Raw genomic sequence first — 16,614 nt, forward strand, 5'->3', positions numbered from 1 at the left:
TGCAGCGGGGACTTCGGCGGCGGCGGCGGCGCCTCAGGCACTTCGGCCCTGGTGAGCGGCGCGCGCCCGGCGGGGCCACTCGGGAGCGAGCCGGCTGGCCGACTGGCCCTCTCAGCATGTGCGGGCGCCGGCTGACAGGAGCCGGCGGGGCGTGGAGCAGGGCCGGGTGGAGCGGAGTGGGCTGTGGTGGGCGCGCGGGGCGCGGATCCTTGGGCCGGGGCTCCCCCGGCCGGTGTGCAGCGTGTTGGAGCCCGAGCTGATGGCCGAGGTTCGGGACCGAATCGCTTGGCCTGGGGAGAGTGAATCGGGGTCCCTTTGGGAGGAGGCTGCCCAGGGAAGGCTTTCAGGGCTCCAGATCCCTCCGGATCGAGCGAGGAGCGGCGGGTCGAGTGGGGACCGGGCTGCCCGAGGAAGGATTTGAGGGACTCGCCTGGCTGGGTGGGGCCTGGGGTGGGGAGGGGTGGGGGGGCTGCTCGGAGCTAGGGCGCCCAGCCGGGGGGCGCCGGGCCGGGGGGCGGGGTTTGAGCTGCCCTGGGGAGCCAGTGCCGGGAGGGGGTGGCCGGGACCGGGGCAAGCTGGGGCCCTGCGTAGGAGGGGCGAGGGTGGCGGTCTGGCCTGAGGACTGCTGGCTGTGGGTGCGAGGCCAGCTCCGGGCCCTGAAGGTCTAGCTCGGGGGGTCGGGAAGGGCGGGGCACCGCTGGATCTGGAGTAACGTGGGTGGGGGGCAGCTTGGGAAGCAGCTGAGTCGGGCGGTGGGAGTGGCGGACTGGGAGGGCAGGGACCGGCGGGGTGGGTGGGGGGGTGTTCGGAGAGGAAGAACGGAGCTGGCACGCTACTTGCAAGGTCGGGGGCCAGGAGCGGCAGAGTGAACCGGGTGATTCAGAGATGTGCTCCCCCAATAGCGGAGCAGCTGGCGAGGGCCGCAGTCGAAAGGAGCGAGGTGCAGGTGGGGCTCCGCTGCGCCTAATTGACTGGAGATGAGGTCAGATGTTGAGGGTGGAAATGCAGGAACCCAGCTCCGCGCGCGTCCACACAGGCGCGTACGCACCAGCTCTCTGTCTCTCCGATGATTCGAATGTGTTAGGGGAAGTGGCAGGCTGCAAGGGAGAGCCGAGAAGAAAGGGGCTTCCTCTTGGAGGGAGGCGCTGGCCCTGCCGTCCTTTTTTGGGAGCGTTCAAAGGTTTTTTTTTTTTTTTTTTGATCGCTGGAAAAGGAAACGTAGGCTTTACGGCATCATGGTTTAGAATAACATCCTATATTTGGCCTTAATGTAGTCTGCCCTTGTTTTGTGGTGTCCAGAGTACTCGCTCTGCATGTTGCAAACGTAGGATTCCGTGTGCGAAGCAAATTGCAAGTTGTTCGTCTCCCCCAGGATTGGAGGATACAAAGGCCTTTCTTTCCTCTAAGACATTTACATAGAATGGAGTGTAGCGCGAGGTTTTAAACTGGTCTTGGGCGGTGACTGTCTTTTTTCGCGGTCAGTTATCACAGAATATTGGGCCCTCTTACCGCAGCCTTCCTGCCTGGGATTACATTCTAAAACAGTCCTTGTAGGGCTCTTAGTCACTCTATATAATAAGGCATTTCATTGTCCTTATCTGGCAGAACTCTCTCCTGACACCAGGGCTGCTAGAATAGACAAAAACATGATGAAGTATCAGCAGTTGCTTTGTACCGTCTGTTCATCTGTGGAGGCAAATAGATATCAGTCTATGTAACTTCACCCTCTGCATTCCCTGTAAAACTGAAGCAATGGGGGAAATCTGTTTTTGGACTTGATTCTGTGTATTTCAGAACACGTACTTAGAAGAAAGTAATTTTCTTTTTTGAGGGGAGGTACATTTCAGAGACACGGTCTGGGTGTGAAGTCTACCAGTAACCCTTGGGTTGGAGAGGTTCATAAAAAGGTGGAGGGTGGGAGTGAAATAAAACTGGGGATTGTGTGGTATGTGTTGTATGTGGCAGGTGATAGTCTCGTGTACTGGCGATTGACCAAAGATTTGTATAAAGGTTGGCTACACACCTTTTTGGCAAATCCAGAATGTGCCTCGTCCCTGGTTGTTTTTGATTATTTGTGGACGGTACATTAAAGCCTGATGAATTTTAATAGACAGGTACCAGTGTCTGTTGCACTGCACACAGCTGTCACTGCCCACAGTATTGGATTTTTCATGTTCATTAGTTACTTTGCAGATTGTGCCAATCAGCGTTTATGTCTATTAATTTACATATAGTTTAGAATTAGGTTCAGGGTGACAAAACACTGTCTATGCTTTTGATTTTTTTTTTTTAATTTTTTTGATTCACATTGTGTGCTTAATGTGCCTGTCACTTTTGGAATCCACTCCAGCCACGAGGAGGAGAGTCACCCCAATGCCTGTGAAACTATCAAAGGGGTAAATTATCAGCTCTCAGTGTGACTGGGAATGTAGAGATTCAGTTCTTGGTAATGGCAAATTGTTTTTTAGTGCTTTGATATATCACAAACTGGTACTTTAGAAACATATTGTTAACTGGGCTGTTTTACTTTGAATTTTTCGGAGGTGGAACAGTAATAAATTTGGCGTGCCTCTTGCATATCAGGGCAGAAATATATGCTTGTTTTTCATTTGGTGACTTCCCTGTGTTATCCTGTTTCTTAAGTTATAAAAACGGTTTCCTGATACTTCTCTTTTTCAACGTAAGATGCCTTTTCTGTATTAAAACATGGAAATCCTCATGAATATTTCAGTATGACCCAGTACCTAGAATCTTAAGTAATAGAATCTCTCTGGGTTTTCTTTGCCCTAGTTTGGATCCTTTAAAATGAGTGAACAGGATTCCGTACTTTTTTTTGAGAGCTTGTTTGTATTTTAATAGTGTATAATGGAATCTTTTTGTTTTATAACTGCCTTTTGAGATAGAATTCACATGCCATACAATTCACCCGTCTAAAGCGTACAATTTAGTGGGTTTTTTAAATTATATTCACTGCAATTTTAGAACATATCCATCAGTCCAAAAAGAAACCCCAGACCTATTAGCGGTCCTCCAACCCCCCCATTCTCATCTCTCCCCTGCCCTAGGCAACCACTAATCTACTTTCTGTCACTTTGAATTTACCTACTTGGGACATTTCATATAAATTTCATATAATCATTCAATATATGGTCTTTTATGTCTGTGTTTTAAAATTTTTTTTCGTTTATTTATTTTTGAGATAGGGACAGAGCACGAGCCAGGGTGGGGCAGAGAGAGAGGGAGACACAGAATCTGAAACCGGCTCCAGGCTCTGAGCTGTTAGCACAGAACCTGATGCAGGGCTCGAACCCACGAACTGTGAGATCATGACCTGAGCCAAAGTTGGATGCTCAACGGACTGAGCCACCCAGGTGCCCCTGTGTCTGTCTTTTAAATCATAATGTTCTTAACATTTATTTGTGTTGTAGACTGTATCAGTACTTTATTCTTTTTTTTTTAATGGTTGAATAATCCATTGTAAAGATATACCATGTTTTGTTGATCCATTCTTCAGTGGATGGACATTTGGGTGTTTCCCTCTTTTGGTCATTATGAATAATGCTGCCGTATGAACACTCCTGTACATGTTTTTATGTGAACATGTTTTAATGTCTTTGGAGAATTGCTGGGTCATACTGGACTCTGTGTTGCACTATTAGAGGAACTGCCAGACACTGTTTTCCAAGGTGGCTGCATCATTTTACGGTTCTGCCAGCAGTGTGTAAAGGTTTCAGTGTCTCCACATCCTTGTCACACTAGCTATTCTCTTACTGTTTGACTCTCGCCATCCTAGTGGGTGCGAAGCAGTATCTCATTGGTTTTGATTTGCATTTTCTGATGGCTAAGGACAGCCAGCATCTCCTGAAGTAATTAGCAGACAGTTGTATGTTTTCTTTGGAGAAATCTCTATTCAGATGCTTTTCTTACTTTTAAATTGGGTTATGTTTTTATTGTTATGAGTTACTTATATATTTTAGATTATACAGTACCTTACCAGATGTATGATTTGCAAAATTTTTCTCCAATTCTGTGAGTTGCCTTTTCCCTTTCCTTGATGGTGTCCTTGGAAGCACAAACATTTTTAATTTTGGTGACATCCAATTTTGCATCCAATGCTTAATTGAGTCAGAATTGATAATGGAGTTAAAAGTTATTTAGAACTTAAAGCAGCCCGTCATCAATATTTTGGTTATATAAATTAAAAGCCAAGTGTGTAAGGGTTAGGGAAAGACAGATAGTTCTAGATCAGAAAGGGTTCATCAGGAACATGTCATGGCCCTGCTGAAATCCTCTGGTGGCTTCCTACCTCCTCGTCTGTGGTTAAAGGTCAGGCTTCTTCACGTGGTTGTGGATCAAGGTGTCTCTGATTGCAGCCTGCCTCATCTCTCATTACTCTCCTACCTGTGTTTTCATCTTTGCTGCCACTTCCCAAACATCCCAGCCTTCAGCTCATTCCTGCACACCCCCATCCCTTCCATCTGCTGAATCCCAGTTGTCCTTTGGGATCATCCATGAGACCTTCCTCCTCCCTGTAGGTAGACATTGTCCTTGTCCTCATACATCCTTCATCCATCACTACTGTCTGCTACAAGGAGCTGGACCTGAACTTGAGCTTACTGTCTGAGAGGCACCTTCCATCGAAGGCAGGATGTGAGAGAGAAGTTCACATGCAAGGCAGACCGAGATTCCCTTGCTCACAAGCTGGGTCTGGCGTGCCTGTTGGGTTGTTTGCTGAATGAAGGATTATTGAAGTTAATTGGAAAGATTTTGAGGTCAGGGCATTTCTCTGATTATTATTTACATCTTTGTTGCCTGCGCTGAAGTAACATGGCACCAAAGTCCAACTCTTGCCAAAAAGTGGCTCAGACATAAAACGAAGTGTTTGAAGCATTTTTCCAAGGGCTGAACATTCTCGTCCAGCTTCTCTCCCTTTAATGAACAGTGATGACTGGTGCACAGCTTTCTGAGTAGGACAGATGGCCAGGGAACTTTTTTAGTATGGTAGGATCACCACACCAGATGCAGCAGGCAACCCTGCTGGTGTTGAATCCGTCAGTGCTGGAACTGCCTCTCTGTACACCTGATCGTGGGGATAAACTGGGTTTTCAGGGCACACGCTCTCTTGCTTTTCATTCTTTTTTTCCCATGCTCTCTTCTCTGAGAGCATCTGACTCAAGTAGTAGTCTTTAGTTATATTTCGGGTTCTTATGTTCACTTTTAATATTTTCATTGAAAATACTCCACTTAGCATCTTCTTAAGAATTAGGACAAACCAGTTGGCTTTTTGGGGAACGTTTCTTTTGTGTGTGTGTTCCTTAAAGTGGTTGGCTTATGGTAAGGTAGTAGAGACAGGAAAAGTAAATTTCATTTTTTTTTTCCATAATATTTTATTGTCAAATAGGAAAAGTAAATTTCAAAAAAAAAATTTTTTTTTAGTGTTTTATTTATTTTTGATACAGAGAGAGACAGAGCATGAGAGGGGGAGGGGCAGAGAGAGAAGGAGACACAGAACCGGAAGCAGGCTCCAGGCTCTGAGCTAGCTGTCAGCACAGAGCCTGACTCGGGGCTTGAACTCAGGAACGTGAGATCTGACCTGAGCCAAAGCTGGACGCTTAACTGACTGAGCCACCCAGGCGCCCCAAGAAAAGTAAATTTCAAATGTCTTTGTCTCTTTGGGCTCAATGCACCATCCCTCCCTTATGTAGTTTCTTGCTGCAAGAGTTTTATGTGCAAGGCACTGAGGAAATGAAAGGTGCAGGCCTTTGGAGCTGGACTGAGCTGGGTTCACTCTTGGCTCCACTTCTTACTAGGCGTGACTGACAATTACCTCACCTCCCTGAGCCTGTTTCCTCTTCTGTAGTGTCGGACGCTAATGGTGCCTTGCTGCGTTATCGAGTAGACAGTGAATAAATTTGTGTTCCCTCTGTCTTCACTCTAATGTCTGTTAATGAATGGAACTGGGGAGAATCAACTAGAGTAAGTTTAATACATTTTATTTCTGATATTAAGCTATTAATGTGTGAATTCCCACTCCCACCTCAGCATTTTAGACTTCAAATCAAAGTTGAATTACAGAAGAGGGGAAAATGTCTAATTTTAGGGTAGGAAGGTAAGATTAAAGATGAGGCAGGTGTTTTTTTGTTTTGTTTTGTATTTTTGCCTTCTGTCTGAATTGGAAATGTCTCTTTAGACAAGCTTCCCTTATTCAGGCCTCTCTTGTATTCAGTCTCAGTCTATTTTGAGGAAAAAGGTTTAGTTCCTGGAAAAGACTGATCTTTTTTTTTAGGGTTTGCAAGGAGATTGCGCTGCGGTGCTTGAGATTGTCATCTGGTTATGATGTGAATGGCAGCATTGTGGTCAACTGTAGCATTCTGTGTGGGAAAAGAGGGTCTGTAGTTTCATGGGATGCTAAATTGGGGCTGTCATTTGACTCTCACATTAATAACAAACACGGTTCCCCCTGTTTGCCACAGTAAAGGGGAATTAAATCAGATCAGTGCAGAGGTCAGGGTGAGAGAAACTGAAATACAGATGGAGGTAGGAAGGCTTCTATTTTGTATGACTAAAGGCAATACTTTCACAATATATGTCCTCCCCGTTTCGGGTTATGAAATTGTCTACACCTGTTTTTTTTTTTTTTAATTATGAAAATGGATCGTACCAGTGTCTTCCCACCTTTCTACGAATGTATCATTTGGGGGCATTGGGAGGTTATTTCTCAAGTCCAGAGGCCCTTATTCTGGCCTGCCCATGAGGACCAGCTGTAGACCTTTATAAATACAGTGCCTGGGCTTGCCTTCCCTGGAGACTCCGAATCACAGCCAGAGTGCAAAGTACCTTACTGGTCTACTCCACTTCTTGGCGATGAAGGGACTGCAGTCAGGAGCATGAGAGACTTGCCCGCCACCAGGACCTTAACTGTCCCTCCCCTCCTGCCCGAGCTGTCTTCCACCTCTTCCCATGTGTAGTGTGAATTCATTTCTAGAGTTGGTGCTGTTGATTTATACTGTTGCATGATGTTTTTTTTTAAACGGTGCGAACCCGCTGTGCTTTCTCTTTTTAGTCCTTGAGCGAATGCACCAGTTCCCTCTTAACCTTCTGCCCCGGTCTCTTGCCGGATCTCCTCACAGTTTTTACCTCTTCAGTTTATCACCACTGTCGGTGTTTGTACCAGTTTTCATGTGTTTGTGGGTTTTCGCACATCTTTAGATTGTACATGTGTTTGTTCACTATGAAGCTTGGCCCAGATTCTCAGGTTTTTTAAGATGCATTTTGGGGGAACTCAGAAAGACACTGAATCTCTTGGATGAGCCTTTGTTAGATTTGATTTTTCTAGTTTTAATGTAGAAAATCCCTTTTTATTTCTTCAGTCTTATAATCTGACCATTAGCAAGCAGCAAGTAAGTATCTCAAAAGTTCCCAAGGCCGGTTAGTATTGCGGAGACGCCTTTGCTCCGAGTCTTGCCTGAGTAGCCACCACCGCTGGGCCACATGGATATGCAGACGCTGATTCTGATGGGAGCCGCGCACACCCGGCGCCGGCGCTGCACCGAGTGTAGCAGGCAGCGTGAAAACCCTCTGGGGTCAGCAGGTGAAGACATCCTCACAGTGTGGTCACTCTGTCTCCGCGGAACCGGGACCTTCTGGGAACCTGGGCATAGGGCAGTTTGGTGCAACAGCCTTTTTTTTGGCCCATTGTGGAATCAGATCTGTGTTCCCATGTTCTGACGGCTGCCGAGGTCTTTATCCTGAATGAACAAAGCTGTCGTTTTTCAGTTTGGTGAAAGGCCATACACACACGTGGGAAAGGAAGTGTAGGGGGAGCGAAGTCTTTGAGAAGATATTTTCCACTCTGGATATGGTGGGGGTTCTTGAAAATAATTCCCAAGCACCCCTCCTTAGCACAAAGGTTTAATCACTATTGTTTGCTTACTGCACATGAAAGATACTTAAATTCCTTTTCATAATGGTCAAGCATTCTTTTCTGGTTAAAGATTCTAATTCCTTCCATTCTTAGGAACTTAAAGAATTGAGGCTGACTTAGTATAAAAACCCAAATGCTGCCTGAGTGGTGACCGAGGCACACATGTAAACTTGAGCTCTCATCTCCCTTCAGCAGAAGAATTTTATTGGGAGACTCATCACTTTGTAAGCTAGATGGCAAATTAATTTTGTGGTTAGTAGTGTCTTTAGCTTAACGTTGTCATCCTAGTTTTTCTTGGCAAGCCCGAGTGAGGCCTCAGCCAACGAGTGCTGGCCATAGCTCTTTGGAGTGGTATTTAATAAGATGCATATTGTCTGTTTTAGAAGCAGAGTAACCTTAGGCTTTCTTATTTGAGTGGTTGCTGCTTTACAGTGCCATTTAGGAAGAGATAAGTTGGAATTTTTTTTTTTTAATACCTTGAGACTTCCAGTTTGTTCTTATGCAGTGCAGAGATAGCTTGCATGCCCTGAGCTCAATTACATTGTCGAGTGGAACAAATAGTGCATAATACCTGCAAAGGATAGTTGTGAACCATGCGGTTTTCTGAAACAGAATGGTTGAGGGCCCAGATGCAGTTTCTGTTTTGCAGACGCTGTGTACATTCAGTCCTCTACCCAGAACTGGGTTGGGTGCCAAAGTGGAACTCAGTTATTTGGAACTCAGATGGCATGGCATTTTTGGTATAGACTCCGTGTTATAAGCGGTGGGTAAGTTTCCAGCCTAGACTGAAGAAATCTGCTTAATTCATAGCACAGGTTTTTAAATTCTTTTCCTTTCTTTGTTTTTAAGTTTATTTATTTGGGGGGGGGCAGAAAGAGGGAGAGAGAGAATCCAGGTTTATTTATTTGAGGGAGGGACAGATAGAGAGCGAGAGAGAGAGAGAGGCAGAAAGAAAGGGAGAGACAGAATCCCGGGCAGGCTCCACACTGTCAACGCAGAGCCCCATGTGGGGCTCAAACTCCTGAACCATGAGGTCATGACCTGAGCCAAAATCAGGAGTTGGATGCTTTAACTGAGTGAGCCACCCAGGTGCCCCAGGGTTTTAAACTCTTAGTGGTGAGAGTGGAATCCTGGGTCCTGGGAGCTGGGAGTCCTGCGAAAAAGGATGGAGCCATGTTTACCCCCACCAGCCTGTGGTGGCATCTAGTGGCCTCTTGCCCCAGTGGCCCATGCTTCATCCTCCTTTCTTAAATTGAAACTTCTCCCCTGGGCAGGCGGATCTCCTTTAGTAGTAAAGCAAAGGATTCCAGTGCATTTTCCCTAATGTGCCCCTGGGCAGCCATAGTTACTGCTAGACTACCACGTTGATCAGCACTCAGGTGACGACGGGCTTTAACTGTATTATTCTTCTCATTATCCCTTAGCTCTCTCAGAGGTACAATATCAGTATTTTTAAAAAGGAGATTCCTTTTGATAGATCAGCTCTCTGAAATTTTGGCATTCAGTCAGCATAACAAGGTTTCGAGGGGAAAGTTGAACAGAGTCGTGTGGGATCAGGCACGGCCCTTGTAGAGGCTGCCCCGATGCCTATCAGGAAGAAGCCTGCCCGCTTTTGGACTGTTCCCTCTAAAACCGTTCATCTGGTAAGTCCCTCCGCTGCCGAAATACCCGTGATCCCTTTTTTTTCCTCTTTCCATTTGGAAACCACCCTTGAAAGGGTCTTAGGTTTGAGCACTGACTTGGTTTCTTTGACCTTTGAAAAGTGGATCAGGGCAGGGTAATGGCTGTAAATTGGGTCGGCTTGTACTGGCTAGAGCTACGCACTGATGCCTCTATATTTCCATTCCCTTGTAAACTTTTTAAAAGTAATTTCCGTGCTTAACATGGAGCTGGAACTCACAACCCTGCGATCAAGAGTCGCATGCTCGACTGACGGAGCCAGCCAGGCGCCCCTCGAGTGTATAATTCTTGATACTGAATTCGCTGTGGGGACTGAGCTCCGTGGGAGTTGAGAGGACAAGATGTTGGAGAGTCAGTATCTATGGGACATGGGGTTGAGGCCCTGCCCGAGGGTGTGCAAAACAGCACGTGACTGATTTGGAACAGGTGTACTAGAGGAGGCGTGTAAGGTGGATAGAGAAGAGAACTGGATTGTGGGAAGTCCTAATACAGTATACTTTTACACAGTGCATTTAGGTAAAATGTAATAAATATAGTTTAGGTGTGGAGTTACAAAGGTCGGTGAAAATATAATTTGCGGGTGTCACTCATGTTAATGATTCCTGTGCTAATGTGAATTATATTTTGGGTTAAATGGGTGGAAATTTAAAAATAAGTTATCTGTATGGAATTATTATTTTTCGGTTTGTGAAAGTGAACAGCAATACCACTATATTCCGCGTTCCTTGAAGGCAGAGAATGTCTTACGTGGTCTGTGCCTCTGTTTCCCAGCATGCTGCCTGGCCCATAATAGGTGCTCAAGAAATAATAGTTGGAACAATTGAATTTCAGTTTTATGTGATACACTGTGATAGAGATTGTCAGTCTTCCTTCCGACTTTACAGAAGATGAAGATAATGAAGGAGATGGTTTCTTTTTCTTTTTTTCTTTTTTCTTTTTTTTAATGTTTGTTTATTTTTGAGAGAGCGAGCGAGCACAGTGAGGGAGGGACAGAGAGAGAGGGAGACAGAGGATCCAAAGTGGGCTCTGCTGACAGCATCACGTCCGACTTGGAGCCCCAACTCATGAACTGCAAGATCATGTCTTGAGCCGAAGTCAGACATTCAACCAAATAAGCCACCCAGGTTGTCCCGAAGGGGACATTTTCTATGGTGTAGAAGGATTGCTAATTGTAAGCATTTGTTTATTAAATTATGATAATCTAACCCTATAATTTTTATTATAAATACTATAAGCAGTACGTGGTGTGTATGTACACATTTATTTATTGAAACGTGTTATTTGTACGGCAGATTTTGGAGTTCTGGTTATTTAAAGCCTGAATTCTGATGATGAAGAGGGTTACGTTACCTACTGGCGCTTCATTACAGATGTACCTGAGTTCTTGAATAAGTTGAAAATATTGGTAGCATGGGGTTTTTAGGTCTTCATTTTGTAGTTTGGTTAGCGACTTGGACGTTAGAAACAATTGAATATAACATCAGAGTGGAAGCGTGTTTTCATTTTGTGAGTTTTTGCCAAAATACGTATGAGAAGAACCATTATTTGTATCAGGATGAAGATTTAAAGTTAAGGTAGCCATCGAAAAAATGGAGTTTCCCTTTCCTGTTGTTCACTTCTCAAGTTTCTTACCCTTCAATGCTGGCTCCTAGGCCAGCGCCAAAGAAGTCACCTGAGGGATCTAAGCTCATTCCAGTGGCTCCCGGAGCTCCAAGATTTTAATATGTTTGGATTCATTTGACTTGAGAAATTGACAAGAAATGGGTAAATTAAAATCGCACAAATTGTATACCATTCCAACTGTTGAATCATTTGGGAGTTCATTTGTGCAGTCTTAGAATTTGAAAAACTATAGCTTTTGGTTTGTATCATATTAGTGATGAGTGATCACAAAACAATTGTTTTGTAATTGTGATAAGAGATCATAAGAATTGTTTTGTAGGGACACCTGGCTGGCTCGGTCAGAGCATGGAGACTCTTGTTCTTGTAGTCATGAGTTCAAGTCCCACATTGGGCATAGAGCCTTAAAAGAAAAAAAAAACACTTGTTTTGTAATTGTGTTTGTGTATGGTGTATGTGTGTATTTCTGGCAGTTTTTAGAGATTACCAAATTACAAATGTAGTTTTTTTTGCTTGTCTGTTTGCTATAAATGCAGTCTTTTAAAAAAGTATTAGGGATGGGAAGCCCCCTGATATTTCTGCTAGTTTTCTACTTACAATGCTTTAAAGAGGATTCTTCCTATTTTCTTTTGAGGAAAAGTAACTTATAGTTTCTCTTTTAGTTATAGTCTAACTAATTTAATAGAAAGAATTGACTATGGGGGCGCTTGGGTGGCTCAGTTGGTTAAGCGTCTGACTTCAGCTGAGGTCATGATCTCACTGTTTGTGAGTTCAAGCCCTGCATTGGGCGCTGTGCTGACAGCTCAGAGCCTGGAGCCTGCTTCAGATTCTGCGTCTCCCTCTGTCTGCTCCTCCCTCACTCATGCCCTGTCTCTGTCTCTCAAAAGTAAATGAACATTAAAAAAAAAAATTAAGAAAAGAATTGACTGTGATTTTCTTTTCAAATCATCATACACTTTGGAAGGAAGATAGATTTTGGCGGTAGGGTTGTGTTAGTTTTGTTAGCTAAGGCTACTAAAAGGTATAGAATATTCACTCCCAAAATACCCCAACTGTGTCCTCCCCGAAGAAGGCTTTTTTTGTTTGTCTCACTTCCCTGGAGATTTTTTCATTTTATTGGTGAAATGGGATGTATGGTGTTTTTTTCCTGAAGAACTGAGACCTTTGGAAGGTATTAGGTGGTGGTAAAGTATTTATTTAGTAGTAATTACATTTTCCCCAGTGGAGTTGCGTTCACAGTTTCTTGTATTCTGTTGTAGATATTGATATTCTGTAGGTTTCTTTGCCCCCTACTCCTCTTGAAAAGAGGTGTGGTGGTAAGGAAGTAGTTTGTAATTTTTTCAAGTTTATTTTGAGAGAGAGAGAGCAGGGGAGGGGCAGAGAGAGAAGGAGACAGAGAATCCCAAGCAGCCTCCTCACCATCAGCACAGAGCCCGACGTGGGGCTCGAACCCACAAACCATGAGATCATGACCCATGACCCATGACCTGAGCTAAAATCAGAAGTCAGACGCTTAACCAACGGAGCCACCCAGGCCCCCAATATTTTGGAATTTTTTACCAAAAAGGATCAGACAAAATGTTTTGCCCTAAGGTGCAGTAAGATTTTAAGAGGTATACTTTGCGAGGCGCCTGAGTGGCTCAGTTGGTTGGGCCTCGGACTTCGGCCCAGGTCATGATCTCACGTTCATGTGTTCGAGCCTCGCGTCAGGCTCTGTGCTGACAGTTCGGAGCCTGAAGCCTGCTTCCGATTCTGCGTCTCCCTCTCTCTCTGCCCCTCCCAGCTCATGCGCTGAATCTCTCTGTCTCAAAAATAAATAAAACATTTTAAAAAATTAAAAAAAAAAAGAGGTATACTTTGCTATTTCTATAGGATGTCTGAAAATTCTGGATACATAGGGAGATTTATATTTAAAGAGTGTTATGGGGTGCCTGGGTGGCTTAGTTGGTTAAGCATCCGACTTCGGCTCAGGTCATGCTCTCATGGTTCGTGAGTGCAATCGAGCCCAACATTGGGCTCTGCGCCGACAGCTCAGAGCCTGGAGCCTGCTTCAGATTCTGTGTCTCCCTCTCTCTCTGCTCCTCCCCCATTCATGCTCTATTGCTGTCCCAAAAATAGTGAACCTAAAAAAATTTATACTTAAAGAGTGTTAGTTTAATTTTGAAATTGCGTGCTCAGTATGTTTACCTTCAAGCTCTGGGCACATCTGTGGGCAGAGTATCTTCATTAAAGCCATGGATCCAGTTATTAATCTGAAAAGGGACAATAATTTAAGTTTTTCTCTATTCTTTTTTCCCTTTTCAAATACACTACTTGCAAAGAGAAGGCTCTGGGGAGCTAGTCCTCAGAGGTGGTTCTTTGCCCTAAATGTTGACTCCTTCTGTGTGCACTGCTGCATCCCAGCATTTGCCATTGGGGCACATCCATGGCCGTGGGAATATTTGATTGTCACGTGTCCTCCAGCAGATTGTAAGCTGCTTGAGAACTAGGGCCAGGCCTCCTTGCTTACCATTGCGTCTGCCATGTCTATCATGATGCCCAGCACGTGATCAAAGCTCAAAAAATACTTGTTGAATAAATGAATGGTGAAAGACCTATTCAGCATTCACAGTTGAGTGTATGTGTTGTATGTATGTCCCTGTGAGTTCTAGAAACTAATTGAGTTCTCAGTGAATTGTGTGTCTTTTATTGGGGGCGGTGTGTGGATGGATCCCAGTGAAAGAAGTGTTTTGTATTGACTTGTATGTAGGCTTCAGGTTAAAATAGAACCATAGAATAATAACGTATTTTAGTTGTTCATTTTATGGATGAAGAGACCAGCAACCGTAGGACCAAAAATGATTTAGTGGTTAAGTGACTGTGTCAGGATAAACTTGTGTCTTGTATCTGAGCCGTGGTTTTTCTACTCTACCTCACTGTCCCCTTGCAACATTGTCAGAAGTGTGTGTTTTTAGTCATAGCCCAGGGCACAGCACATTTAGAAGGGAAGACTGAAATTCTTCAGTGGAAGGTGATTACTTTGTTTTTTGACATTGTGAGTTTCATCTGTGACTTAGCCTTTAAAAAGGTGCCTTAGGGGCACCTGGGTGGCTCAGTTGGTTGGGCGTCCGGCTTCAGCTCAGGTCATGATCTCACCGTTCGTGGGTTCGAGCCCCACGTCGGGCTCTGTGCTGACAGCTAGCTCAGAGCCTGGAGCCTGCTTCGGATTCTGTGTCTCCCTCTCTCTCTCTGACCTTCCCCTGCTCACACTGTCTCCCTCTGTCTCTCAAAAATTTAAAAAAAAAAATTTTTTTTTAAAGGTGCCTTAAAAAAACCCCTAAGACATATAGGAGTCCAGTAATTTCATTTCCTGGTTCAAGTATATTGGTAAAGAATTACTAAAATTTTATTCCAGGAGTAACTCCATCTGACTAAGTGGTGGAAACAGACCTAGCAAGTTTGAACAGTCATACACTAAGCTTTTAGCAGTAGTTGATAAGAGAAGTAGGCCATTAATGTAGAGAGAGTATTTCGAAACACATTCATTAAATTTCAAGTGAGGTTGCCGGGTCAGTCATGTCTGTGAAAGTTCTGTAGTTGATCTGAGAACTCTTGGGATTAATTTGGCTCTTTGATGAGAAGAGGCAGAGTTCAGCTTCTCAGACTGGTCTCTTGTGGTGCACTTGAGGGAGGCGCAGCCTCCGAATCGGACCCACAGCCGGCTCCGGGCAGGTAGTGCCTGCGTCTCCCTGTCTCTGTGATGGAGACTAATTACGCAATTCTTCAAAGCTCCGGGGATGGGCAGAGGTGGTTGTGTTTATGAAGATGTTGCCGATAAGCAGCAAATTGGGAGAATATGAGGGATAGTAAACATGTCATCCTTGCATATTGTCGTAGGAAAAATCTCTTCTTCTGATAGTGCAGCAAAAAAGTATATTTCTGTCATTGAAGCACGAGAGATGACCTCTAAAATCTTATAATTTCATGTTTTAGTAACTAAAATTTCTGTAATGTATGTCATTATTATATTTTAAGTGAGTTACAGGCCCTATGAGGGTATCTTTTAGTTGATAAAGGGTTTCTTTAATACAAGTGTGAGAATTTCAAGAATTTTATGGTTTGCACTTAAGATCTTTACATGTTGCTGTCTTGATGTGCATATGCTGATTTCATTTCTTTTTTTAAATTTTGGCTTTATGGAGGTATAGTTGACAAAATCATAAGATATTTGAAATGCATATTATGATTTGATTTATGTTCTGTAGCTCGTTTCATGGCTTGTCTGACTTCATTTTTCGTAGTCATTTTCATAGCTTCCTGTTCTACTCCAGATCATCAGTGAGCCTTTGAGTCACTGTCAGTCCACTGGCCCCAGCTCTTCTCTGTAACACGTTCCTAAAATGAGTACAAAATTGCAAAACGTAAGAGTTATTTTCTTAGAAAGCTTAAATATAAACCGATTCATTATTTCTCCCCTTTTGGAAATTGTCCTTGATATATAGATTTCTAGCTCTTTATGAATGTCCTTTTGTGTGTGTGTTTTGGACCATTGAGCACATAGTCCTCTGGCATTATTAGGCCTAAGGGTTTTCAGACCGAAGTAAAGATTTGCTTCCTTTGGCATACTTAGTGCTCTCTGTCGGTTTCTCTGTATTTGAATGTTTACAGCCAATTTCTATATTACATAAAATGTGAGCAAAACGCAATTTCATATTTAAAAATCGCACAAACAGGCCTAGCAGACCCGTGAACTGCCGAGGCGTCACCCCATGAGAGAGCTCTGAGTGGCATTACTGGCTGACATGGGAAAGCCAAATTGTGTGTGACGGGGAGTTGATCATTGAAAAAGCATGAAAGTTCAGGAGGCAGAGAGTTGAACTGCCCTGTACTTTGTGGTTCAAGGTCACTGTGTCTCTCCAGAAGTCTTTTATCTTTGGACAAGTCACATAATGTTTCCGCACCGAAAATGAAGGGCCTGGAATTGATGAACTTTGGAACCTTTTCCACTCCAGGCTTGGTGGATCTGACTTGTGGTTTTTGGTTTTTGTTTTGTTGTTGTTGTTGTTGTTCCTGGAAACATTTAAAAGCTGAAATGATGACGGGTTATGAATCCAAACAAAGTGCATTTATAATTGATGCCTCACTCTTGGCGTTTTGCCCGTGACCTGGGTGGATAATGATGATGGGATGGCACTAGTTGGGAGTCTGTAATGAGGACGCGTTTTCCTGCTTCATTCATACTGTTCTCCATGTCACCATAGGCTGGACCAACATCAAGGCTGTTCCATACTTGCAGTCAGTTGTCATAAGTACTTGGTCAGCAGTTTTTCTAGAAAAAAAATGCACACCATATTTTCCAGCACCTCAGTGTCATTAGTGGGTCCAGATCTCTTTTAGCCGTAGCTGCTGTG

At 44.1% G+C, this 16,614-nt stretch overlaps 1 protein-coding gene across 1 annotated transcript in view; it reads left to right on the forward strand.

Moving 5' to 3' along the window:
• The first annotated feature begins 6 nt into the window (after positions 1 to 6).
• CORO1C (coronin 1C) overlaps positions 7 to 16,614 on the forward strand; it is a 73,617-nt gene continuing 57,009 nt past the window's right edge. Inside the window, exon 1 of the mRNA XM_029921764.1 lies at positions 7 to 51. The gene's annotated coding sequence lies outside the window, so the exon portion shown is untranslated. The remainder of the gene's footprint in view (positions 52 to 16,614) is intronic.

This window comes from Suricata suricatta, chromosome 14 (genome assembly GCF_006229205.1).
Source record: "Suricata suricatta isolate VVHF042 chromosome 14, meerkat_22Aug2017_6uvM2_HiC, whole genome shotgun sequence".
NCBI classification, from domain to species: Eukaryota; Metazoa; Chordata; class Mammalia; order Carnivora; family Herpestidae; genus Suricata; species Suricata suricatta.